This window comes from Podarcis gaigeae (assembly GCF_964106915.1).
Source record: "Podarcis gaigeae genome assembly, chromosome: 3".
Taxonomy (NCBI): domain Eukaryota; kingdom Metazoa; phylum Chordata; class Lepidosauria; order Squamata; family Lacertidae; genus Podarcis; species Podarcis gaigeae.
The window spans coordinates 84,049,467-84,076,834 of NC_139680.1; the positions used below are offsets into that span (position 1 = coordinate 84,049,467).

Here is a 27,368-nt window from a genome sequence, read left to right on the forward strand (position 1 = left end):
CTACCCTGAACATAATAGTTGAGGGAAGGAAGGATTTTGCTTCCTTTGGGGCTTTAGATGGAACAATTGTGACTTGCAGCAAAGTGTTGCAGCATAGCCTCAGCTCTGAGGAGCAGTTTTCTTCTTCATAGTGCCTGTTGGCCGTTCTCCAGGATACTTCATTTCTTTCTTTTTCAGGTTTCCCCCCAAGCTGAAACTCAACATACCCTGGCTGAGCATATGCATTTGTGAGGGGAGGTTGTGGGGAGGGTGCCCCCTTTGGTTTTTCCTTGTACCACTGGAAACCTTGGAATTCAGCTGAGCATGTTGATGCCTTCCTGTTGTTTCATTTTGGCTCCAATCCTGTCAGCACTCGACCACCTGAGTTTGCTATTAAAGGGACTTGTTTGTGGTGCAGGAGTGCCTTTAGGCCATACCCAAACCATGAATATAAACCAGTTTAGCTCTCCTGGATCCTTCCAACTGATCTGTGGCGCTACAAATTATGAGCATTTTGTCCTCTATTCCTGCAGTTCCCTCAGAAATGGATATGTAGCTTAACTTTGAGAGATGTCCTTCCTGGGGCCTACCCTAAACCTATGGAATAACTAAAGAGAGTTTATATTCACTAAGAGAATTGAAAGCAGCTTTCATAATGAGGTGAGAATAACATTTACTCCCACCACCTTGTTTGAGTTCAAGTGGTCTAGGGTTTCAGCAAAGTTGATTTCACCAGCACGACCCTGATGCTGCATAGCCAACATCTTGGGTTGGTTCCCCCAGATTTCAGTGCTAAGTGTCAAAAGAATTAACATTTCTATTTGTCCAACCAGATGATTATAGAATACACCCAATTCAGCACTTGGCTCTCCCTGCCTCTTGTCACGTTCAAACTGACCACACCTTCAGCAACTTGGCACAGAAACTGGTATGAGTAGGATTTGCCTGCTGGGTCACATGCAGAGAGGATTGCTGGCATGTTGGCCTCAACACTTGCTTTCCCAACCAAGATGATCAATGTAAACAAAGGTAAAATAGGGGTTGCATCATAAACAAGCTATGCACGTGAAATATTTTTGGTTCTTTTTAAAAATGAGGCAATGAACTCAAAGTAGATGTCATGAGACGGAAGTAATCATGGAAGCAAAATATCCAAAGAATGTAAGATGAGCCCTATTGGATCATATCAATGGTCCATCTTTTATGTCTTTTTAGCTGTGATTTTAGTCATCTTTTGAGTGCTTTCAGATGCCTTTTTAAAACCTTTTCTTTATTTTTGTAAACCACTTAAGAGGATTTTTTTTAACAGTCAAGTGGTTTATAAATATTGTAAAATAAATAAATAGGCAGGAGGACAGAAGACAGCTGGGGACCATGAGAGCACTCTTCAAATACTCAAAAGGGTTGTCATATAGAAGAGAGCAACAAATTGTTCTCTGCTTCTTCAGAGGGCAGAACTACATCCAATGGGGTTAAAATACAGGAGCACAGATTTCAGTTGAACATTAGGAGAAACTGCTTTGTGATAAGAACATCCAACCAAAGAACTAATTACTTTGTTGGAGTGGCAGGGCTCTCTTTGACGTGGGGAGGTATATTCAAACAGAGACTGAGCAGCTGCCTGTGGTGAATTACTCTCAACCCCACCCCAAGAGCATTTGAAAATTGCTGAGGTTCCGGGTGCACTACTTAATGATTTTTCTGTTTAGCAACTGCAATATTCTGTGCTAGGAACTAATATATGTGATAAAAAAAGGAATTCAAATGTTAATACAATAAGAAAAAGAAGCAATAAATATACAATTAAAAATCAACATTGGTGTCTTAATGCAATGGATGGGCCTGTTGTGTTAAATGAAATTCTCAAAGTTTAGTGTAACTCTGAGTCATTCCTGACTGTGTGTAGAACTCTACATTTGGCCCTATTAAAATTCATTCAGTCAGTTTGGGCCCAGTTCTCCAATCTGTTAAGGTCATCTTGAATCCCGATTCTGTCTTCTGCAGAATTTGCTACTCCTCGTCTGGCCTACATTTTGCCAGCTTTTCTGCAATAATGTCATGGGAGACTTTGTCAAAAGCTTTACTGTATTCAAGATATACTATGCCCACAGCATTTCCCTGATCCACCAAGTTTGTAACGCCATCAAAGAAAGAAATGAGATTTATCTGGCATCACTAGTTTTGGAGAAAGCCATGCTTGGTCTTAGTAATCACAGCATCCTCTTTTATGTGCTCACAAACCAACGGTTTAATTATTTGTTATAGGGCCTTTCCTGGTATTGACATCAAGCTGACCAGTCAGTAGTTACCTTGGTCTTCTTTTCCCTTCTTTTTGAAGAAGAAGACAACATTTGCCCACCTCCAGTCTGCAGGAACCTCACCCATTCTCCAAGAATTCTCAAAGATTATAGACAGAGGCTCTGAAATTACCGTATTTTTCGCCCTATAGGACGCACCGTCCCATAAGGCGCACCTAGTTTTTTTGGAGGGAAATAAAGGGAAAAAATTATTCCCCCCCCCCAGCTTCCCCTGACCCCAGCCCCCAAACAGGCAGCTCTCTGCAAGCCGTGGGAGCCCAGCGCTGGCTCCCGCTGCTTGCTGAGAGGTCCGAGAAGCCTGGACGCGCTGAGCTCAGCACGGGCATGCTTCAGCATGCAGGCAACTCTCTGCAAGCAGCAGGAGCGCTCCCGCTGCTTGCGGAGAGGTCCGCGAAGCCTGGACGCGCTGAGCTCAGCACGGGCATGCTTCAGCATGCAGGCAACTCTCTGCAAGCAGCAGGAGCGCTCCCGCTGCTTGCGGAGAGGTCCGCGAAGCCTGGACGCGCTGAGCTCAGCGTGCGGGGGCTTCAGCATGCAGGCAACTCTCTGCAAGCAGCAGGAGCATTCCCGCTGCTTGCGGAGAGGTCCACGAAGCCTGCATTCGCCCCATAGGACGCACACACATTTCCCCTTCATTTTTGGAGGGGAAAAAGTGTGTCCTATAGGGCGAAAAATACGGTACACCTGCAAATTCTTTAGTACCCTTGGGTACAGCTCATCAGGCCCTGGAGATCTGAACTCATTTAAAGTAGCTAGGGGCTCCTTTACCACCTCTTTTCTTGAGCTTCCTCCTTGCATCATTTGTTGTGTTATCACCAGATTGGGCACTGCTCTGCTCTATTTCCTACAGTTAATTAAGCTAGATTGCCTCTATAAAGCCCCCTTCAAAGTGTATGGGCTCATCAACACTTTCACATGACCTGTAATTTGATTGCATTGTGTACCAATTAATTTCCCTGGGTCCAAGAGCCTTTCTCGTGGTTATGCAGCTGTGCCTTGCAAAAATCCATTCTTACTGCCTGAATTGGATCTTATCAGATGTTTAGAAAATCTGGAGAGAGTTTACTTAGTGGAGCAGGGGGACTTAACCAGTACACAAAAAGATCAAAATATGGGTCAAGTAAAAGGTTGGATGAGCCCCAAGATTCTATGAAGTACTTCCTTTTCTCTGTCCCAAATCTTGATTTGATGAGCCTGAGTTCTAGTATTATGAGGGAAGAAGGAAAACTTCAATCAACACAATGTGTAATTTTACAAACCTCCCTTAGTCAATCTTTCGTCAAGACATTACGTTGCCTCCTTCCCCCAAACCAGAAGTCCTACTTTCCAGTTCTCTCTGGCAGGGAGGGAGTGAATTACAAACAGCAAGAGGATGTGTGGCAACCAGCGGTTCATTTTTAATGAGTAAATGTTTAGGTCTATACCTTTTACAGCCTAAAAATAGAGATTGGGAGTGTGTGTGATTTTATATTTCCTTCTTTGCCTTTCCAAAGAAAATAATTGGGGGGAGGGGAGGATTTCAGTGTTGAGCAGGGATTTAGTCTCCAAGAGTCCTAACCTCACATTCTACTCACTATATACCACAGGAAGGGTCCCTGATGATCATCTAGTCCAACCCCCTGCAATGCAGGAATATGCAGCTGTCCCATCAGGGGATCACACCTGGAACCTTGGCTTTATCAGCACCCTGCTCTGACCAAGAGGGTGTGGGGTGTCATTAAACACCTTTGTTGGGGGTAGATAAGGCCTGTGGTGCTGTGGTCTAAACCATTGAGCCTCTTGGGCTTGCCAATCAGAAGGTTGGCGGTTCGAATCCCCGCGACAGGGTGAGCTCCCATTGCTCGGTCCCAGCTCCTGTCAACCTAGCAGTTCATATAGCAGTATATATAAATGGCTGATAAAGCTGGAAGTGCTACACATACGCAGCAATCAGTGCTAAATAGCAGGTTTGGTAAGGACAAAGAGATTGTACACCTTGAATGAAGCAAGTGGATGTGTAGAGGGGTTTTTGCTGTCAATTCAGTTCCCTGGGAAAAGGGATTTGATTGTGGGAATTGTAGTTCTGTGAGGGGAATAGGGGTCTCCTAGCGACTCTCAGCACCCTTAACAAACTACAGTGTCCAGAGTTATTTGGTGGAAGCTATGACTATTTAAAATGATATATTTGTGCTTTAAATGTGAATGTAGCCTATGTCAGATCATTGGTCTGCCAGCAGTTAGACTGCAAGTCACTTTGACCATCTGGAGAGCTGGGATAAGAATTGTCTAAACAGCCCAGTGTTTTTGCCTATGACGGTGGCTCTCTAAGGTCCAAAGCAAGCGCCTTTCCCAGCCCTGCTTCATAAGACACTTTGAAGATGCTAGGAATACAACCGTAGGCCTTTTCAGACAGGGCATATGTTCCACCAACAAGCTGTGCTATTCATCCCATTTTATGTGACCACTTTTGGACCAGATGGTCTTCAAAGCGTCCAGTGATGCAGAATAAAATCTTCTGCACAGCAGTTTAAGGTTGTTTGCAAAAGGTCATCTGCCATAATATAGCCCACCAGTGGCGGACATGTGTGTGTGTTTGGAATAAACCACCAGCATGGGCCAAACACATGTAATGACTTGCCTTCATTTTGGGTTCAAATTCTACGTACAGAGGTATAACAGCAACGGCAGCATTTCTAGTAGTTAATTTCCGACTGTGGTTGTACCTGTAGTAGGGGCTCCAAGCTTGCATCTCAGTAATTGTGTGAGAGTGAATGAAGAGATGGAAGAAGAAGCTTCCTCAAAAGAGGGAGGGAGGATACAGGAAAACAAGGTATTTCCTCCTGGCTTCAGAAGGGTCCTGGAGAAGCCACTCTGCCATAAAAGGCAACTTTTCCCCACAGAGAAAGCCTGGACATAGTGATTTTCTAACTGCTACTTTAAAAACATGAGGGTTTGTTTTATTTTAGTAGCCATGGTGCTCCTCTCTGGGTGATACTCAGAGTCTCTTACAGCACAGATAGGTCCCCAACTGAGACTGGTTCCCATAATAGCTGTTCACGATGCCTATGCTTCCTTCTCTCCCACTCCTACTTCCATGCTTGGAAGAGCTTCCCTTCTCTCTTTTAAGAATCTCTGAGACTCTCTTGAGCAATGGGTTTCCTGACCACACCACCCCCAGCCTCACTGTACCTGCTATTCCACCACCATCACAACAGGGCTACTCCGCCCTGTTTGAGTTCCCATTCAATAGCCTCTCCCACAGCCCTGTCTTGCTTGCCTCTTGCACACAATGTGCCTCTGGGCAATAATTGCACCACTTTTCCATTTTGTGCAGTGGCTTGTTTCTCACACGTGCATGAGCCGCATCACTAGAACGATGGTTCCCCAACCTTTGTTCATGGGAAAAACACGCTTGCACAATCTATTCTCTGACCCTGGGTGACTCCATGGTATGTATTACACTTAGCTATGATCTACTGCGGTCAACCAGCCTTTCTCTGGGTTGTCACACAAGGAAGCTGTTGATGCTGCAAGAAGGTCCACTCAGGAGCGTGGGGCCAAGAGACACTCTAATCTTCCTACCTTTCTCCCCCCCCCCCCATTTTAATTGTGCTATGGAATTGTACATTTTATAAGATGACATCCTTCTAAGTCACTCATTCCAGCGGTGTGAAGCAATACATGCACGATTGATCGAATTATTTATTTATTTATTTTGTTTAGGAATCATTTCCCACGAGGCATCCCAAAGCGATTTGCAATATACCGTAATAACACGTATAAAACAAAAATATAGAAACAGTTTAAAACAGCAAAAGCACATACGTGGAATCAATTCAAATCCAAGACACATTCCAACTGGGATAAAGATTTTAGAAGGCTCATTGAAAGACAAATGTCTTTAGCAAGTGCTGGAAACTCAGCAGATGGTGCCTGCCTGACACGCAATGGGAAGGAATTTAGGCCTGATTCTGACACTGTAAAGAAAGGACCTCATGGTATCTGCAGGAGGCCCTCTCCTGCAGAATGCAGTGATCAGTTGGGGATGTAGGTTATGAGGCAGCCTTCTAGGTATCCTGGCCCCAGCTGTGTAGGGCTTTGCACACCAATACCTTGAATGTAGCTCAGTAGCTATCTGGCAGTCAGTGCGATTTTTCAGTAGCAGTGCAGAGAGAAGAAACACCCTGGTGCATCTGCAGCTTCACAACCAAATGCCTTCATCTGCCCCAGCTGCAACAAAACATGTCTCTCCTGTATCCATCTCTACAGCCACAGCAGGTGCTGCAACCTTCCAACAGCTTGGCCTCACCCCCCCAAAGGTTCACTCCTCCATTGTCTCCTAGGACAGACGGATGCCCATGATAGTGATATTCCATGCCACTTAGAAGTTGAGCCTCCACATTGACTACGACTTCCTGTTATCTGGGATATTCTTGCTGGTGCTGTCTTTCAAATAGCAGTGAAATTCCCAACCATCTCCTAACCATCAGATGACCATTTAGCCCACAATCTGAATAACAAAGGAATGATAAGCCAGAAGCTTAACACATTACTTCCTGACCTTAGGCTATCTCTTCCTAGCTCCTCACCTCCCTCCCGGTTCTGGTCAGGTGTCTTGTTTGCTTATGCCCTGCTTAGGCTACCACCAAACAAAATCCAGCCTGGTCATCTTAACTGGTGGTGTGTTCTGTGTCAATTCCTGCTTCTGAAGAGTTGCCTTGTGACACCTGAAGTCTGTTTTATGGCATAAGATTTCATGGACTAGAGTCCACTTCATTGGATGCATGGAATGTTATCTTAAATTGGTAGGTGTGCATATATCCCATTCACATGTGTGGCATGGAGACATTAGCAGCGAGGTCAAATTATTTTTATTTTTATTTTTATTTTTATTTTATTATTAATACCTCACACATCTGGCTGGGTTTCCCCAGCCACTCTGGGCAGCTCCCAGCAGAACACTAAAAACAGAATAAAACTTCAAACATTCAAAACTTCTTTAAACAGGGCTGCTTTCAGATGTCTTCTAAAAGTCAGATAGTTGTTTATTTCCTTGACATCTGGTGGGAGGGCGTTCCACAGGGCAGGTGCCACTACCGAGAAGGCCCACTGCCTGCTTCCCTGTAACCTCACTTCTCGCAGTGAGGAAACCACCAGAAGGCCCTTGGTGCTGGACCTCAATGTCCGGGCTGAACAATGGGTGTGGAGATGCTCCTTCAGGTATACTGGGCTGAGGCCAGGAAAAGGAAATGCACGAAATATGAACTCTGATAATTGTGTACAAAGCAGTATTAATGATAACACAAACTTTCTGGCATTGTTCAGCTACTTACCGTAACTCCCATACAGGGAAACCCATTGTTTTGATTCAGGCCACATGTGATAGAACGTAACTTTATAAGTGTTCATTTAGCAATTTCATGCTAATTTCTCTCTGAACTTCCTTCTTTCCACTGAAATGACAGCAGTTCAGTTGATGGTCTCATAGTGATTTTGAAATACACCTGCTTTTTATGTCATATTGGTACCCACTTACTTTTTTGTGTTGTGACTGAATTGTTTGTCTTATACATAGAATATAGATAGGTATTACTGGCAGATGATAGCATATACTGTATTGGAAGATGATCAGGTTCGATTAATTTTGGTGTTGTGGCTGACATTATTAGGCCCTATAGCAGTACTGGTTGAGTGGGGTTGATATCTTGGCTTGTGGGCTTGATATCTTGTGGCAGGATCTGGTCCCTCAGTTTGTATTTTGTGCTATGTGCAAATAATAGAACTTAGTTTGGGTGGAGTAAGAAAGATGATAGTTTTCAGGTCTCAGGATGACAGTAATGATATTTTTGTCTGACTTGCAGCAGTGGCGCTAGTCATTATTTAAACCATTCTGTAAATCAGCCTTCCCTGGAGGTCTCTCCTCTGTTGCTGAAAAAAGCTTTTGCCAAGATAGAATCCAGTCCACTAAATTTATCTGTTGCCTAAACAAAGCAGAATGCTTTGTCAATTCCAGGCAGCTATAAATTAGACAGGACACAGCAGGCTCTTCTTCAGCCCCCCTAATGCATAAACATTCAAGCATATTCTTGAACTGGAGGGTGGATGGCCTGCTTTGAGGAAAGTTTGGAATAATTATCTGGTGCCCAAGACAATAGGCAGAAGAAAAGGATCTGTGCAATATATAGCCTGGCTCACTTGCTTGAGTCACTTCCACAATTTGCTTCACCCAATTGCATAGGTTGATATCTGGCGGAGTTGGATGAAAAAGCCTTTAAATCTTTTTCAGACCTGGAGAGGGCAAGAATGGGAAACCTGTGACCTTCCAGATTTTACTGGATTCCATCTCTCAAAATCTCTTGACCATTAACCATGCTGACTGGGGCTATTGGGAGATGGAGATATAGAGGGCTATAGGTTTGCTACCCTTGCAACAAATGGCTTGTTTCAGTTTTCTAGCCTGAATTTGAAATGCATTCTGCAGACTTGTGGCATGCTGCATCCTTTTCCGTTCCGTTGATGATGGTGCTGGGAGCCAGTGTGGGTTTCTGCCAGATTTTTGGCAGTGTTTTTGCATCCCACTCTCAGGGGTGTCCATACTTGATCCTATGCCTTCCCCCCTCACTTTGATAATTGATATGTTCATCCATAGACTTGGCATTAGGATGAACGCTGCTAAGAAAACTAATCTTTTAGTTTTGCATCTGTTCCATCCCCTCTTAAGGTTTTGGCTGCTAGTTTAGTGCCATGTGAATGGATGGTGGGTTGCTCAGCCTGAAATAGACCCGGTATTTTAGTCCTGTGTGTGTCGTGAACAAGGTGGGGAGAAAAGCCATGAATCCCAGCCATTATGTTGGCTGGCATTCCTCCAAGAATAATTATTGGTCAAATTCAGTGTCAATCATGGCCACAAACAGCTCTGCCTTGGTATTTTACTTTTAATTGGTGGAAGTGATGGTATTTTAGCACATAGAACGTTTTGTCCTGCGTTTTGGCTTCAACCACACTCCCTCTAAATTGGGACCAGCTGCAATGCTGTAAGTCTTGCATTGGCCTCTAGGCTGAATAAGAGAAGGACAGATGTCTCCGAAATATAGATGAAAGGGAGCAGATGGCAACTGAAAATAGCTCTGTGGGAAGCTGTGCCTTTGTAAAAATGGATGAGTGCTGTGTCTATATGAGGCAGGTCTCTTGCCGCCAAAGTTTCTGTGCATCAGACATTCAGAATAATTTTGTGCTATATTGCATGCACACACAACTCCTCCAATCATGCTTTTGTGGGCTGAGAGTAAACCAGCTTCACAGTTGTGTTGGAAGTAAAAGAGCAGAATGCATGTATCACTCCACTCGTGCAAGACCAGGTATCTCATACTCTGCAAACTATAGAATTTTGCAAGAGTGTACCTGCATCACCATGATTGCTACACGTTCTGATTGCAATGATAATGAGGAAGATAATAGGTGACTTTGAACCACAGGATGGTACAAATAACTCTTTGCTGCCAACATGGTGGCTGTAGTAAATCCGGATTCAGAGAATGAGAATTGCCCAAGCTGCTTTGTTCTACCTGAAATGATTACTATGAATTACCTGTGGGTGGAATTCAACTAATGAGTACCATCAACAGAAGCCCACACAAAGACTTCCACTTGCACAATGGGGCTTCACCCCTCCTCCCCCTGCCTACGGAATTGACTCTGGGGGGTGGGAGACCCCACCTCCTCGAACATGGCAGGGGCAATCATTCCATATGACAAACTAAAATGGCCAACAGAAGATTGGATTATTCTGCAATGGCACTATATTTCACATGGTCTAAATGCTTGCTTGGGATCCATGGAACTTGCAGATATCCCTTATAAATAAAAGGAAAAAGGGATAATAAATTGTTGGAGGCTTAGGCTTCACTTGCATACCCACATTCCTTGAAGTAAGCCCCACTGAATGAGTAAACATGGGTAGGATTATGCTGTTGGGCTGGAGACAGACAATAGGATTTTTGAGAGTCGAAATCTGTTTGCTAGAAGGACCACTGTGTTGTTTACTATCTTCCCACTTTGGTTTCTGGCAAACAGGTTAGGCATTTTTTTTGGTATTGTTTCAAAAGCCTGCAAAATCCATTTGGCCAGAAGCAATAATTGAACTCAACCACAAAAAAAAGCCCTGTGTGAGCACTATGGGGAGTAATGCCTCTCTTAGCTCACCTTCTGCAACGCTCTTAAAATGTTTACAAACTTAGTTTGATTTATTACTGTTAATGTGTGACTCATGGCTATTTATGTGTGATTCATCACTGTTTGGCCATTATTCCATCATCCCTTCAGAGGTGCAGCCAAAGAGCAACCACAGTCACTCTAAATTTGCTTGTCAGTGGTCATGCAGTTCCTTATGTTTTCTTTATAGCTTTTTAAAGAGCTGTTGACATGCAAGGGTTAAGATGTAGCTGCAGGTTAGAAGCTGGTGCACTGTCTTCCTTTCTGGGAGGTAGTAGCACTGGAAAAGCCAGCCTGATGCAGTGAATAAAGTGCTGGGGTCGGATTGGAAGGCCTGAGTTCATATCTCATTCCCCACGTAGCTCAAAGGGGGCCTTTGGTGGCCTTAGCTGACACAGCCGAACCTTGTTGTGAGGATAAAATGAGAGATCTCATTGGAGGAAGGGCAGGGCAAATAAAGCAAAACCGCCTCCACTATCTGGGATTAGCACCTCCCTGCACACTGCGCCACCACTGGATTGATTAAATGCTTGCTTTTGCCAGTATGTTTGTTACTGAAAGACCTACATTGGCTCCCAGTACATTTCTGAGCACAATTCAAAGTGTTGGTGCTGACCTTTAAAACCCTAAACGGCCTCAGCCCAGTTGCATCTCCACCCCCATCATTCTGCCCGGACATTGAGGTCCCTCACTGCGAGAAGTGAGGTTACAGGGAAGCAGGCAGAAGACCTTCTCGGTAGTGGCACCTGCCCTGTGGAACGCCCTCCCACCAGATGTCAAGGAAATAAACAACTCCCAGACATTTAGAAGACACCTGAAGGCAGTCCTGTTTAGGGAAGTTTTTCCTGTCTGACATTTTAATGCATTTTTTATCTTTGTTGGAAGCCGCCCAGAGTGGCTGGGGAAACCCAGCCAGATGGGCAGGGTGCAAATAATAAATTATTATTTATTATTATTACTTGATAATTGGATGCAGGACTGCACCGGTGAGATAATATTGGGGTACTTAAGCGAACTGCATTTTGCTGGTCATGCTGGGGCAAGCTTGTTCCTTTTTTCCCCTTTCTTTTTTTGCAAAGTGTTACTTCGTAAGTCACAGCTAAAAGTTATTTCTCTCTTGGCACATTATCTCCTACCTCTACAAATTCAGGAACCAACTCTTGCTGCTACTAAAACCTACCTAAACTGTCTCAGTCCATCTCTTGCAAACAGGTACACATGAGCAGTGGAATGCATGCACCATTCACAGCAGGACACCTTCATCACTGGCTGTTTAAGAAAAGGGCTCTGGGTGACTATCATTCTACATGGCCATGATTTAAAGGGCCAAGTTCATAGCACTCTTTGCAGCTGAGATAGGGGGTGGGGGGGTCAATGCACAGAGGAGCTGCTTGCTTTTCATGTTATTAACATTCCTCAAAGTTTCCCACAATCAGGATACTTTATTGTGAAGAATACTTCATTATTATTTTATTGCTGCTTCCTATATAGAATCTCCATGGGGATAGGAAATCCTACTTTCCTGCCATTGTGTCATTTCCCAATTTTGCCCATAGGGAGTAATTCTCTTCCATTCTTGTGCTAACCTCCCCCTCCATCATTGTTTGCTCATTGTCTTGCTGTCCTAAGGAGGGTTTATGCATCTCATTCACCAATGCGCCTTGACCACTCTTTCCAAGCTGAAACTCTTTGACTTGGCTTGCCTAGCGATTTAATCCATTGATTGTGACTGTAGCAAGTACTTCAACAAGCTGGCTGCCAATTCACTTCCTGGCTAAGTTCAAGGTACTGATACTGGTGTATAAAGACATATACAGCTTGGGACCAGGATAACTGAAAAAGTGTCTTTTATATACCCAATTAATCACTGCACTCTGCATTGCAGCTGGTTATTCCTGCCTAAGAAGAAACATTGTGCAGCGGCGTAGCAACCCCTGCTGGCGCCTGGAGCAGACCAAAGTTGTTGAGCTTTTTATGGGAAATCAAAATTGTTGAGAAAGCTCCCCTGCTGCCCAGAAACAAAACTCCTGACGCACAGCAGGGAACATAAGACAGACCCCTGTGCTGTCCTATAGACCGCCCCTGCCCATGGCTACCTATGCTACTGCATTGTGAGTGCAGAATAATTTTCCCATGTGACCAACCTCATGGCCTTACTTTGCCTCAAAGAGCATCCTTTGCTGCAATGGGAAGCTCTGTGAACTAGGGGCAAGTCCCCAACCTGGGTCCCCATCAAGTTCCTTCCTCTCCTCCACCCTTGGGACAAAGGGGGCCTTGTTTGCTTTTGTTCTTTGATTAGCATACAGCCATCAGAGCCTGAGACTGACCCTGGGAAAATGTCCTTAAGCTGAGCCAAGGGAGCCTTACAACTTCCATTTGCAAACTTAATTCACTGCTCTGGGGGAGATGGAAATGTTACTGCCACTCCACTCCTTGAAATGCAGGCGGGTAGCTTTCCTTCTTGGACAACATTTTGGGTTAGTTCCCACCCCTGTTATAGAGCTTTGTAGGTCAAAATGAACACCCTAAACTGTGTCCAGAAGGCAGTCTGGAGCTAGTGCAAATCCTAAAGCTGCAGTCCATATTGTTTTATTTAAACAGCAATGTTTTTCACCATCCAAATAGTAGCGGAGTTCTAAGAGCCATATTGAAAAAAATGAAACTTCATATGGTTGCTAGCCAGCCTTTGCCCCCATCTCTCTTCTCTCTCACAAGCATTCTCTTTCTTCCTAGTTTCTCTTCCTCTTCACCTCAACAAAGTTCCTTATTCCTCCTGCCTCCTTTCAAAGCCTCTTGTTGTATTTCCTTTCCCTTTGATTAAGATCGGTATTTGCTGCTGCCTTCCATCTGCAAACAATATGATTACATTCTCACCACCACCTATTCATATTCTGTTTCCTTTGAATTGCAATGAATGGGGTGAAATGACAATGTAATTTATGTAATTTTGCCACAGCAGCCAGAGAGATGTAGGGTTTAGTGGAAGCTGAACTGCAAGAGGATGGAGATAGCATTGCATGCAGTCAATACAGGGTGGGATGGAAAATGATGCCTTCAGACATCCCTTGTCCTCCACCACTGTCCTCTTAGCTTTCAGCCCACAGTTCATTGGAACATCAAATGCCACAGTTCTTCCATACTGAGCCTTCCTTGCTGGAACTTTGCTAGAAAAAGGTGGGTGTGACCCAAGACATTTAACAGTTCCATGAAGGAATTCAGTCATTTTTCCTCACCAGTAATTCCAAAAGCTCCTATTAAAAACACAGGTGTACTCCTGGAGGGGGAAAATATTGCAACTCTACAGCAACTCCCTCTTTCCAAGCACTTGACTGTCAGACAGATGGGAGGGAGAACAAAGTCTTGAACTGCTTTTGAGTTCTGTACATTCCACCTTTTGGGCATCTCTGGTGTGGAGTGTAATTTAAAACAAAAACAAAAAAACATGCCGGTAAGATCATGATGCACTGTGCCAGTTATTCCTGAAATAATTCCTGAAATAAACACCTTGTTTATGAATACATACTCTTTATCACGGTGAACATGATTTCTCCTTTCAAAATTTACTAATCCAGCTCATCAGAGTGGATTAAAGAAGGAATGAAAATGAAATCTCTTCTCAAAATATCGTTGACCATCATCAGCAATTTGGAGGAGTAGGAGGATAGTTAGTTAAAATCATCCCTGTTGGCATTGTCTTTCCAGCCTGATGATATTGGTTATAACAGGGGCAGCCAATGTGGTGCCCTCCAGCTGTTGTTGGAGTCCAATGCCCATCTGCTTCTGCAAGGATACCAGTTGTCAGGGATGATGGGAGTTGTAGACTAACATCTGGAGGGCACCACATTGGCTTACCCCAGTGGTTTAACATGCTTTTTTTTTTTACCATTTTCACGACACTGCAAAACATATTTTTAACGCACTTCTCAGTGCCTTGGAGCCAAGCAGTGGTTTGACAACACACAGCAAGTCTGTCTTAACTTTTCAACACAGCAAAACATAGACTCCCTATTTCTCCCTGGAGTTGAAAGAGGGTGTTTTGTGTGTTCGGATTTCAGCAGTAGGCTTGGACTGTATCTATGACGTACTTAAATTAGAATCAAATTCTCCCTAAGGAAAGCAGTATCTGTGTTCAGAATGAACTTTGAACTTCTTTTTCCTTGAGCAAAATATTTTTGCAGTATTTTGGAATATTTTGGCAGGAATTGGGGCGATTCAGGCCAAGGAAGGGGGAACTTAGGTCAGGGGGGTTGGTGAAATGGAATTGGGAGGAGTCATGGCTTCTTCTGTATTATCATTTTAATAAAACGTTTATAGCCAGGTTCTAAGCACATTTTTGCTTGAGAATTTAAGACACATTGATTTCAGTGTAGATTGTGTCTAGATTGTGTGTGTTTAGGATTGCAGCTTTAATTTGCAAAGTGCTGTGCCTGCGTAACACATTTAAGACATGTGTCTCCCTTCCTCAAATAATTTTAGGAACTGTAGTTTGCTAAGGGTGCTAGCTCTGTGGGGGGGGGGACTACTGTTCCCAAGATTATCTGGGGGTAGCAATGTGCTTTAAGTGTATGTGTGCAGCCTTTGTTTAAAAAGAGAAAGAGTTTACTAAAGCTCTGCCATGGGTTTATGGAAGGAATGGAACCACACTGGCTCTCAGATGGAACAGGGATGTCTGTATGTCTGAAGCCTTTCCCTAATGTGGGAGGGAGGACAAAGCTTTTTTTTTCTGTCAAGGCCTGTATTCCTTTGGGGGCTGCATGCTGGTGGAACTGGTAGCAGGTGGGGCCAGAGCCAAAAATGGGCAACACTGCCCCTTTTCTCTTTTTCTGTTCTCTCCACCCTCCCAGCAAGCTGCCTTGCATTTCAGTTTCCAGCTTTCCCCTTATCCTCCCTCCTGGTTCCCCCACCCACATGACATTTAGCCAGGGGCCTCATATCACCCTTAGACTGCAAGTTCCTAACCCCTGCCCAAAACACCCCTTCCCCTTTGCGGTCGCATTGCTCAGATACTTTGAGATCTTTTAAAAAAAAACAGCATGCCAATGGAAAGGGAAGCAATTGATAAAAGAAGAAGTGAAAAAGTGAACAGTTTTTGTATTTCTTCTGCCAGCTCCTAAATGTCAGCAAAAATAAAAAGTGGCAAAAAGATAAAAAAGAGGGGCATTGATAAATTTCATTAGAAAGCTTACTTTGAAGTTTCAGGGCTGTTGGTCCTCCTCTGGCCAGCCAGAGTTCTAATGCAACCTCTTTTGCACCCTCTCTAAAGTTCTGAAGTGTTGTTGAGGGCAGTCACCATACAAGGGGACGGGGCATAGCTCATGGGTAGAACACATGAGATTTGCCTGCAGAAAGCTTCAGATTTAACCCCTGGCTTCCTCAATTTTAAAGAAGAATGTCTGTTAGCACAGCTGCTACCTGGAAAGCCAGGTTGGGAAGACACCGACTAACTCTAGTGGCCAGATTTAGTATAGCTTAGTCAACCCAGAATAGCTACTTCCACCTTTACCTGTTAGCATACTTACATTCACCAGCAGTGCTTGGAATCCCATACACACCAATTCCATCCATTTTACAAGCTGGTTAAAGAGTGCCTAATCTGCAATAAGCAAGCTTGATCTGCATTAAGTAAGCTTGAGTGACTATCCTTACGTTCAGTCTCATGGTGATTCCTCTTGGCAACTCAGTAGAAAAGATGTTGTGCAACACCCAGCCTTATCGCTGTTTTCACTAGGTGGCCTTCTTAGAAAGGGGCCCTTGCTGATGGCAAACTGCTAATCAGCAGGTGGTTTGGCTTAGATACCGCACATGTGCGTGTGTGTTTGACTCATTCCTGGACCACTGATAGTCTGGTAAAGAGACCACTGGAACTCTTTATCACATGAGCGTTAAAGGATTTATAGAACTGGTGGACTAGCCTGTGCTCTAAGTAAGTCTCTTTTCAACGTTACCTTAAGATTTGTAGGGGGCAAGGGCACGTAGGCCTAAACCTGCCTATTCTTTCTAGCTGAAGGATCTGGATCTTGAAGTGTCGATTTGGCCAACTGGTCTGTTTCCATAATGCTGAAAAGAAGCAGGACTGGGGACTTGGCTGCAGCTTCTGCTGGGTGGAGGCCCCAGGGTTTGCTTGGATGCTGAGAAGGTATCATTACTGATGTAATTAATTACAGCCACTGAGCTGCTCTGTGCAGATATTCCCTGTGATGGATGTCCGTGTATATATATGCTAGAGGCTCGGGAGAAAGGCACAAACAGCCCATTAGTCTTGTGGATATTGGCAACACATTGGCTGGTGCAGTTCCAAGGGAGTCTGGCATTTTGCTGTGATGGGGCCCTTTGGAGGATCTGCAGGGCGGAATCCTAACTGGGCTTTTGCTTCGAATGCTGCCTTGGGGGTGGGGAGTGTATAACTGAGAGTTTGGCTTTGCTGTCCTTTAGAGGAGGACTGGGAAAAGTTTAAGGACTATTTGAAAAAACACTATAAGCTGTATGAATGTTAAAAAAAATGCACCTTTCAGGAAATTCTAGCTTCAGCAAATGTAAGTTAATGAAATGAAAATTAAGACACAAGAATTCAGAGGTAAAATAATGAAATAACTTTATTGTGTTTAATATAAAACATATAAGAATTGAGCGATAGTAAAATTGAAAATAGGGAACATGATAAAATGGAAGTTACAATAAGTTTTGAAATAAGTTAACAAATTGCTGATGCTTTATAAGACAGAGAACGCAGGGTTCGGAGGATGTGGGGAAGTCCTATAGGTTAGATGAAAAAAGAATATGGAAATTTGTTATTTATATCTTTTTTTCTTATAACCACTCTTTATTCTTTTTTCTGTATTTCTGTATTTTTAAAAAGCAATAAAAAATGTTTTTTTTAAAAAAATAGAGGAGCGTAATCTCCAGCGAGCCTTAGGTTTACAACATTATTATAGAGAAATAAATTTAGATTCCTAAAAGATCAACCTAGCAAGGGCAGCATCCTCAATTAGTGTTTATAAATGGGCCTGGAGGTAATTAGTCATGCAACGTAGCCCACGTCTGCCATCAAAAGATATAACCTAATGGGGGCAGCAGGTGTGATAATTATATTTTATCTAGTGCCATCACTGTGTGTACATAACCCAAAGAGGCAAATGTTTTCCCTATCGAGTTTGCAATGTAAATTCATTTCTTTTTTTAAATTAAGATAGGTCCTAACTATTCCACATTTTCTTGTACAGTGCAGGTTTTGACATGAACATATTTAATCCTGGATAGTGTAGCAATACTCCATCCTGGATTTTATTTCCAAGACTTGATCCTTATTGCCCTTTTGTTCATTCTCTTGTGGCTGGTGTCAAAGCCAGACTGGATCCAGCAAATGCAGTGCTATTGAATGAAAACTGGGGCTTCGTAGCACTTGTATTCTTGCCTTTAGCTCCTTGTATTGCAATCTCAACATCTACGGGGGCAGGAGGGTAAGGGTGGAAGATGAGCACAACAGTGCTTATTAAAGACACCTACAATTTGACCCAATTTCACCACCTTTTCTGGTGAACAATGACAAACAGAAGGAAACTTCCTCCATACTCCTTTGGGGTGGTGGGAAAAGCTCAAGGCACATCCGAACCTTTGGGGAACTTGCACCACAGCTTTTCAACAAGGCCAGATGGCAACTGTGAGATAAGACAGTGGTTAGGTGAATCCGGATGCATTTTGAACTGGAGCAGTCATCATCAGGGGAGTATGAGAAACAAATGTTGATACAGCCATTTGGTAGAGTGATGAATGCTTATGTCTCTTTGAACCTTGAGCACGGGGAAACTAGGGAAGTTTGTGGTGTACACAGACCAAGTCTGATTTTCATGAAATGTGGGAGAGTGGGCAGCCTTCAGTGTGAAATAGAAAAATATATATGTTTGTTTACAAACTACAGTGCACCTGGAGTAAAGTACTTCCAGTCCATCCCCTTTTTCACTCCTACTGTGTTTATTCTAAGGAACTGGGGGATGTTATACTCCAATCTTGTGGCCCCCTGCTTACACAGGGACATCAAAGGAGGAAGATGTGCCTGACCTCTGGAGCAGAGAAAAGCTTATCAGCTTAAAAACAGGGGGAAGGAAGGAAGGGGGAAGAGATTTCGGCATCCTTTTGATCTCCAAACAAAGCACTTGCCATTCAGAATGTGTAAAAAATTCTGGGTATTGTGTAGTCACGTAAAGGAGGGCTGAATAGCAGAAATAATTGACTCAAGTTAAATATCTGCTTGATCTGTTCTGAGCTGACAATGAAATAAGAGAGCAGTCGCTGTGTTTGTGCATGGTACTGGGTCCCCCCAAAATGTGGCCTCCCTGTTAGAAGGTTAACTGCAGAATTAGCCTTAACAGCACAATCCTAGGCATGTCTGCTCAGATGTAAGTCTCATTGGTCTCATGTGCGCTTACTACCAGGTAAGTGTGCATGGGATTGCAGCCTAAAGCTGTGAGACCAGGTATAAGGTTGTTGTGTGGATATACTGAGCCCTGAACAACTTTGACCCAGGATACCTAAAGGACCACCTGAGCCCTTATATCACAGTTTGATCTTCGGAAGGAACACTGCTAGTTGTCCTTTGTTGGGCATTTAGCTTCACTGGTCCTACCCAAGCTGTGGAACACTCTCCCAGCAGAGATTTGGCAGGGATCCTTGTTTTGGACTTCCAGGCATCTCTTAAAGGCTTTTTATGCCAACAGGCCTATGTAGTTGCATAAAGCACATCATTTAGCCAAATCCTGTAATGATAATCCTGTACTGGTTTTAATGGTGTTTTATGTTTTATCAACGTGCACTGCCTTGATATGGTAATAGTGGTATAAGACCACTTCAATAAGTAAATAAGATAAAATAAAACTATACTATATGAATCAAATCCTTCTTAGATTTACCGGGTACCTGCAGTTTTCTGGCAGTAATTCCTGTTTAGTGTTTTTCAGTCAGTACATTCACAGGAGCTGCCACAGGTTTGTTGACTTCGGGGAAAGGAGAAGACAATAACTTCCTTTTGGGGTGTAACAAAGACTGCCACAAAGCAAATTCTAACTCTCAGAATGAAGAATAAAATTTAGAATTTAACTGCTGTGCACAATTACAGGGTTTTGCGGGTTTTCTTTAGAAAGTACGTCCATGGAAACTGGCCACAGCAAACGGATATAGTTCATATTGCCATTCTGATTCCTTTTACCACATCCCTAAATTCATTCCAAAGAAAGCAGTGTTGTGTTGATTTGGAGGCGATGTCAGAACAAGGGCAGAAATTGAAAGGAAACAATGTTGAAACAAGGAAAATATTACTTAGGCACTCTTCTCTTACCAGCAATGCTGCAGTGAACAAGTACCGGGTTTTTTGCTCTATAAGACTCACTTTTTCCCTCCTAAAAAGTAAGGAGAAATGTGTGTGTGTCTTATGGAGCGAATGCAGGCTGAGCAGCTATCACAGAAGCCAGAACAGCAAGAGGGATCGCTGCTTTCACTGCGCAGTGATCCCTCTTGCTGTTCTGGCTTCTGAGATTCAGAATATTTTTTTCCTTGTTTTCCTCCTCCAAAAACTAGGTGCGTCTTGTGGTCTGGTGCGTCTTATAGAGCGAAAAATACGGTAAGTCATTGAGCACAGATCAGTATAGGAAAAAGCTCACCTGCTCTCAGTACCCCCTGTTTATTTCCCTCTAACTCCTCTGGCGCCTTCCCTTGCTTGGAGCAGTCATCCCCCCCTTGCTACCCATGTTTTAACTCAATACTACTCATGTATCCAGTGCTTTCGCCTTTGTGGAATTCTAGATGTGTCCTTGCTGAGCTTTTTTTCAGCCAGAACTCACCAGAACTCACTTCCGGCACATCTCAGGTGGGCGCCATTGCCATTATAAGCACACAAGGGAGGCATTCATTGTGAGTTCCAGCACCTCTTTTTCTAGAAATACACTGTAATAGGGTAAACACACAGCTGAAATCCCACTGGGAATTGGGTGGGGGAGGGGGTTTGGAGCAGAAAAATTGGTGGTGGGGAAAGAATTAATTCTGTAGAGACGCATACAAAAGTTTCTCTGCTTAAAATTGCCTTACCCCCAAGCCACTTTCCTTTCCTGAAGGTTTGCCTTCAGGGATTTGTTATTCATGTTAGTATATGCATATTTAGACCCTTCAAATGTAATAATAATAATAATAATAATAATAATAATAATAATAATAATTTATTATTTATACCCTGCCCATCTGGTTGGGCTTCCCCAGCCACTCTGGGCAGCTTCCAAAAGAATATTAAAATACAGTAATGCATCAAACATTAAAAGCTTCCCTAAACAGGGCTGCCTTCAGATGTCTTCTAAAAGTCTGGTAGTTGTTGTTCTCTTTGACATCTGGTGGGAGGGCGTTCCACAGGGCGGGTGCCACTACCGAGAAGGCCCTCTGCCTGGTTCCCTGTAACTTGGTAGCACACACACACCCTACCACCACCACCACCACACAAAAGTTGTGCCTATCAGTGGCTATTAGATTGCCAGGTGTTGGGGACAAATGCCAGGAGGCGTTTGTCACTGTCAAACCCCGCTTCTGCTGAGCTTCCTTGGGATTGTGTTTTCTGCCTTTCCTCTTTTATTTCCTAGTCAGGAAAGAACCTGGACAGCTTTGTGGCACTTTGAAAAATATCCAGCTGATAACATTACATAGTCAGTTCTAGGAAAGATATATGGACTGTCCTTCAGAAAGGAAAATGCCCTCTTTTATTTTTTGATAGTCTATTTTCCTAAAGGCCATTACCTTTGAAGCGCCCCATTACACTTTGCTGTGACAGTTCTGTGAACATTTGTAATGTCCTCCGCATGTACCAGCAATTGGCTCTAGGCTAACCGCTGCAGAATTGTGCAAGAAAGCTGACCTGAACTATGTTTGCTGACTGACCATTCCAAGAGGCTTGCTTGTTGTTGTAGACCTTATCAAATTACTTGGTTATCATGTAGGAGTGCCCAAACATTTTAGGTTGCCCTAAGTTACTTTGCCCTGGTCATGTTCCCCAAGCTGGTGCTCTCCATATGCTCTGGCCTACAATTCCCCCCACCATGCTGGCCACAGCTGATTGGAGTCTGTAGTGCAAGACATCAAGGGCAGCAGGCTGGGGAAGACTGCATTTGTCGGTGATGGCTGAATTCCTCTTGTGGTAGGAAGTTTCTACCATCAGGGCACCTTCCCACCCACTCCATCCCTAGTTGTTCAGCACTGCCTCATTTCTCAGAAACAAAACACAGCTTTCTTTGGAAAGGATTTGGAGGCATGTGGCGAAAGCAACCAGGAAGACCACAATGAGCCATGTCCGTTGTGGCTTTTTTTCCATGCACATCCTTTCCAAAGGGTTCTGGATTTATGCCCACAGAACTGTGTCCCTAGCATGGATGACGGATTCATTTTCTATTTTCCAGTCCATGAGTTAAATTCCCATTCATAGCTTTGTGGGCACCTGCAAAAGTAAAAGAGGTAATCTGAGTAAGATGTGTGCAATGAAACTTTCCTGAGAAGCTGCTGGACTTTGCTGTGTCTGAACAACACACACCCTGTAGTAGGGAATTGAAAGTCAAGTAAGGCTTTTAACAAAGTGCCCCATAATATTTCAGAGAAGCTGGTAAAATGTAAGCCAGATGAGTGGTGAAGACAGAATCAGGATTCAATTTGACCTTAACAAAACTAACAAACCTAACAAAACTAACAAAATGATAGTTAGACTATGTTCTGCACATAGTCAGGAATAACCAGCTGCACAAATGTAAGTTGGGGGACACCTGGATTGCCCATAGTACCTGTGAAAATGATATAGGGTCTTAGTAGACCACAAGCTGAATGTGAGTCAACAGTGTGATGTAGCAGCAGAAAAACCTAATGCTGTTCTAGGCTGCATCAACAGAAATCAAGTGTCCAAATCAAGGGAAGTAATAGTACCTCTTTAGTCTGTTCAGACCCCACCTGGAATACTGTGTCCAGTTCTAGGCACCACAATTTAAGAAGGATGTTGACAAGCTGGAGAGTTGAAAGCTGAAGAGGGCGACCAAGATGATCAAGGGGCTGGAAACCAAGCCTTATGAGGAATGGTTGAGGGAATTGGTTATGTTTAGCCTGGAAAAGAGGAGACTGAGAGGAGATATCAAATCTTCAAATATCTAAAGGGTTGTCACATGGAAGATGGAGAAAGCTTGCTTTCTCTTGCTCTGGAGGGTAGACCCAATTCAATGGCTTCAAATTACAAGGAAGGAGATTCTGGCTAAACATGAGGAAGAACTTTCTGACAGAGCTGTTTAAGAGTGAGGGGAATGGACTCCCTTGGGAGGTGGTGGACTCTGCTTCACTGGAGATTGGGTGGCCATCTGTCATGAATGTATTCAACTAAAGCACCGCTCTGCATTGCAGGGGGTTGGACTAGATGGCCTTTGGTGTCCCTTCCGACTCTACAGTTCTCTGATTCTATGAAATGCAACTCCTGCCCTTCCTGATAAGAAGAGAACAGAGGGGTGTTGGGTGTTAGTAACAAACACAGACTAGCTCAACCCAGCAGATACTGCAGATCTACTTAGCATTCCTGACAGAGACAAGCATCCTCCATTCCCACCATAATCCCAGAGTTGGCAGCCGCAGCTGCTCCTACCCATTATGTGTTTACTTAAGCCGTGACTCAAGCGACAGACCAGATGTAGCGCCAGACACTGATCTGACCGCAAGTCAGATCCAGCCCATGATTCTGACATGGTCTTTGCCCCATGTCAGTCTCAAAAACAGTGGAAAGCAAAACACATATCCACTCCTTTCAAATACACGGCTCCCAGCACAGGACTAGGTTCAGCAAACTTGAGACACGGTAAGTGCCAGTTTCCATTCCATCTGGCTTAAATTCTCTCTTGTTTCCAAGGCAGGAAAGCTGTGCTTCTCCTCGCTCTTGGACTTGTATCTGGAGCCTCTTTCGGTGGTGGAAGCAGGGACTGTGTTGGGGGGGGAGAGAGAGAGAGAGAGAGAGAGAGAGAGAGAGAGAGAGAGAGGAGAAGCTTTGTTGGTAGTAGTACCCTGGTGAGGGTCATGGAGTGTTGTGTTCACAGGTTGGCCAGGTTGCCGTGAGGGCAGATTGATCCCCAGCTGAAGTATCGAGTAGCAAATAATCTTAAGAGGACTCCGGAACACAAAGACAAATTTCAAACTGTATGGCGCATGCTTGTTTCCAGTACATTAGAAAGGACAGTGTTGCCTTTTCACCCATGGCTCACTTTAGGACAATCTGCTAAGAGAAGAGAGAAGAAGACACCTAACTAGTGTAATCGGTTCTAAACTATGTGCAAACTTTATTTTGACTTCATATTTACATTGTATGAGCGTGGAATGTTTCTCGGAGGGTGGGGGTATATGGGGATTGTTCGTTATACAGTAGTTCCTCGGGTTACAGACGCTTCAAGTTACAAACTCTGCTAACCCAGAAATAGTACCTTGGATCAAGAACTTTGGTTGAGAATGAGAACAGGAATTGTGTGGCAGCAGCAGAGGGAGGCCTCATTAGCTAAAGTGGTACCTCAGGTTAAGAACAGTTTCAGGTTAAGAACGGACCTCCAGAACAAATTACGGTAAGTTCCTAACCTGAGGTACCACTGTATATATATTTGTATAGAAACTTAAAAGAAAGGTATAGGCTGAAGCCATGTTCAGGAAAGAATATAGATGAGAGATAGTTCGTAAGATACAGAGTGGCCTACAAGTAGCAAAGGGCTCTACACAGTGCACCCCAACTGTCTGGGGCTGCTTTTGCATGCAAAAGTATAGCCTGACCCATCACAGATCCAGCTGAAATTTCCTGGCAGTAATGAACATGGCAGCACATTTCTCAGCTGCTGCACTGATTGGACTTGTCACAGGGATGCTGGATGTCTGGAGGACTTGGTTCTCACAACGTGGTTTTCCATGCCAGTTCATAAACAGAAACACCTTGCCAAGCCTTGTCTTGTCCTGTAATGCTAACACTCAGATGTAAAATACTTGAGTCTTTAAAAAAAAAAAAAAAATCATTGTGAGCATTTAGCAGAAAAGAGAAGAGAAAAATCTCTGTGTACCCTTTTACTTTTCCCTGAAATGCAATGCTGGTTCAAACCTCTCTTTGAAATCACCATGGTTAGAAATGTATTTTGAAATGAAAGTTGTGATGCTCTGGATCATAGTGGCAATCCCTGCCTTTTACAGAAGTGCCTGAGGGCTTGGGTGTGATTCATGGTATGTGTGTTGCTTGCACCTGGCTAAAAGCATGAAGAAAAAATCCTGCAGCTTCCTGGTGTTTTTGCATGATGCCCTTTAGGATTATGGGCCTTCAAAACATTTTGCAATTCTGAGACCAGGGCATTTCTTCCGCTTGAAATTGAGGTCCAGCTTCAGCCCCAAATTTGGCATCAGTGGGGTGATATCCTACTATGGTATATCTCTGCACTGCAGTGGGGTGTGTGTCACCTGTGGGAATGGTTCTGTTTTGGATTTGTGTGATTTGTACCATCCTTTATCCTTATGGTTCCTTATTGATTGTTACTTGCTCTTTTGGGGTGTAATACTGTAGTTAAAACATTACAGATAGATATAAAAAAATATTGTGGGCTTTGTGGAGAGAAAGAGAATGTAAGAGAGAAAGAGAGTGTAACAAAGAACCTGGAACGATAATTCATATGTGGTGGGGTTGCAAGGAAATAAAGAAGTTTTGGGGAATGATACATGAGGAACTTAAGAAAATGCTAAAAAAAAAAAATCTTGATAAAAAATCCCAAAGCTTATCTATAAGGGTTGGTGGGCAAAGACATACCATACATGAAAAAACCAGTCTTTTTATATGCAACAACAGCTGCCAGGGTAGTGATTGCCACTAAATGGAAATCTCAGGACACACCAACAAAAGAAGAGTGGATTTGTAAAATTAACTTCAATTATAAGATATCAATCAAATCAAAAGTTAAGAATGGAGTGGAAGTATTTTGAAGATTATATGTCAAAATAATGTTCTAAAAATGACATGCTAAGAGGCTTAGAATAAAAAATGTAAGAAATAACAAAAACCAATAAAGAAAGAAGGAAAAATCTGAATTTAACAAAAATAATTTATTATAGAATGCAAGGGGGGAAAGGTAGAAAGAAATATAAAGAAGTTGAATTGCTGTGGAGGGAAGTAGAGGATGGGTGGTGGGTTTTATAATTAAGTGTATAATTATGCAGCTGTTGTAATTTAGATATTATATTTTATGTGAGGGAATCATTGGGAATTTTGGTTATTATGTATATATGTTAAGTTTCAATAAAGATCTTGGGGGGGGGGGGAGAAGTACGTCTTTGTAACCAGTGGTGTCATGGGCACTAGCCAATAAGTACCTGTGGCACGTGCACAACTGAACTTACTGTATTCCAAACTGCAGCTGCTTTTTGCAGATAAATTGCATTTTCCCATCAACATAAGTGCTACAGTGGGGAGGAAATCTGGATTACCCAAACAATGTGAGTAACAGCTCTATGTTCATGGTGCAATAAAACAATAGTCTTGAAATACCTAGTGGTATAACAGGTCATTATTGCAAGCCTTGGGGAGAAAAGACCAAGGGGAAACTCTGGTCTGTCTCCTCTGAGTCCAAGAAAGGCTAGGAAAGTATTGCAGCAGAAGGAAGGGAGAAGTGATTATGTGCCCTTTGTCAAATGGGGCCATATAAATGTGATAAGAATGAGATGGATAAAGACTGTAAATCAATTTGTACACTAATTATGCTGTAAAAGGTATTTATTTATTGTGCATGCTTTAGCAGAATCACAGAGATTCAGTGTATGTGCAGTGCAGACAAGTAAGAGAGTTTTGGGGGGAAATTTCAGGACCTGGCATAAATAGATGTCAAAAAGCTTTTAAATATAACCAGCTAAGTTCCATTCTTATGCAACTGGAATTTGCATATTTGCTGTAGCCAGTACTTAAGTCACCACAGGAGCTGTGGTTTTGACCTCTTCATTTCATGTATGAAAGATGCTAAGCTTTAGTGGGAAAGCGAGAAATGTTGTCTCTTCAATCTGCGTAAAAAGAACAAGTTGGCAAACCACGCGGAAGACTTTTTGTTTTAACGATTTCACGATATGTTGTTCAGACTGTACCCAGTTAAAGTTTCTTGAAGTATTAAATGATACGGAAGTGCTTTAAAATAAATAAATGTCTCATTCACACAGGAGCAAAATCCCTATTCAAAGAGATGATGTTTGGGTAGCACCTTCCCATTAAAAGTTATTTCATTTTGTAGCGTCTAATCTGAATATCACTTTCTCTGTGTCATGGTATAAGGCAGATTATAAGTGTCCCCCCCCCCAACCGCCCAAAAAAAATGCATAATTTTTTTTCCAGGGGGAACTCAAGTTTGATGGGAAATTGCTGTATTTTCTTAGGAGCAGGGAGCAAACACTTTAAATTATCCCCGAGTGATGCTCTTCCTTTGCATCCTATTATGCTTGTGTATGAAAGGCTTTGGAAGGAGGCTGTGATGTGCCCAGGCTGTGGATGCCATGCAGATATGGGCAATAATGGGAGAGGGCAAAGGGCTCACAAGTTCAGACTTACATGTGGATCAGATTGGAACCACTGTATCTGCTCTCTATCCAAGAAATATTGCATATTGCTATGATTGTGCCTGTGTAGCAACATGGTCTTGTTTGCTCTCCTAGTCCTTTATCACATCAGATGTTGGTTTCTCTTCACTTTGTCCCCCAACTTCTACTTGTTGTCTTTTGATCGCTTGAGCACGTAAGATCTTTTATGTTGGCTGCTCTACCTCTGGCCTTTTCCACTGTTGTTTCTTCTTACTCATATTTCCATCACTGTATTTGTGTGTAGATTTCTGGACAGTATTC

General features: G+C 43.2%; 1 protein-coding gene and 1 long non-coding RNA gene across 8 annotated transcripts in view; one reads left to right on the plus strand and one right to left on the minus strand.

Annotated features, from left to right (window-relative positions):
• The window catches only part of SLC29A1 (solute carrier family 29 member 1 (Augustine blood group)), a 79,215-nt gene that overhangs the window by 32,086 nt on the left and 19,761 nt on the right, over positions 1-27,368 (plus strand). Inside the window, exons 1-2 of one of the 7 annotated variants that reach the window (XM_083732604.1) lie at positions 16,138-16,410; positions 16,489-16,623. The exons of 3 other annotated variants lie outside the window; for them this stretch is intronic. The gene's annotated coding sequence lies outside the window, so the exon portion shown is untranslated. Of the gene's footprint in view, positions 1-16,137; positions 16,411-16,488; positions 16,624-22,894; positions 23,335-27,368 lie in introns of those variants that run through there. 3 more of the 7 variants (XM_083732603.1, XM_083732605.1, XM_083732606.1) reach the window with 3 other exon arrangements.
• On the minus strand, positions 13,056-16,161 carry LOC310841626. The gene is made up of 2 exons (XR_014562626.1): positions 16,007-16,161; positions 13,056-13,651 (listed from the first exon to the last, which is right to left on the minus strand). It is a non-coding gene; the product is annotated as an uncharacterized lncRNA (long non-coding RNA).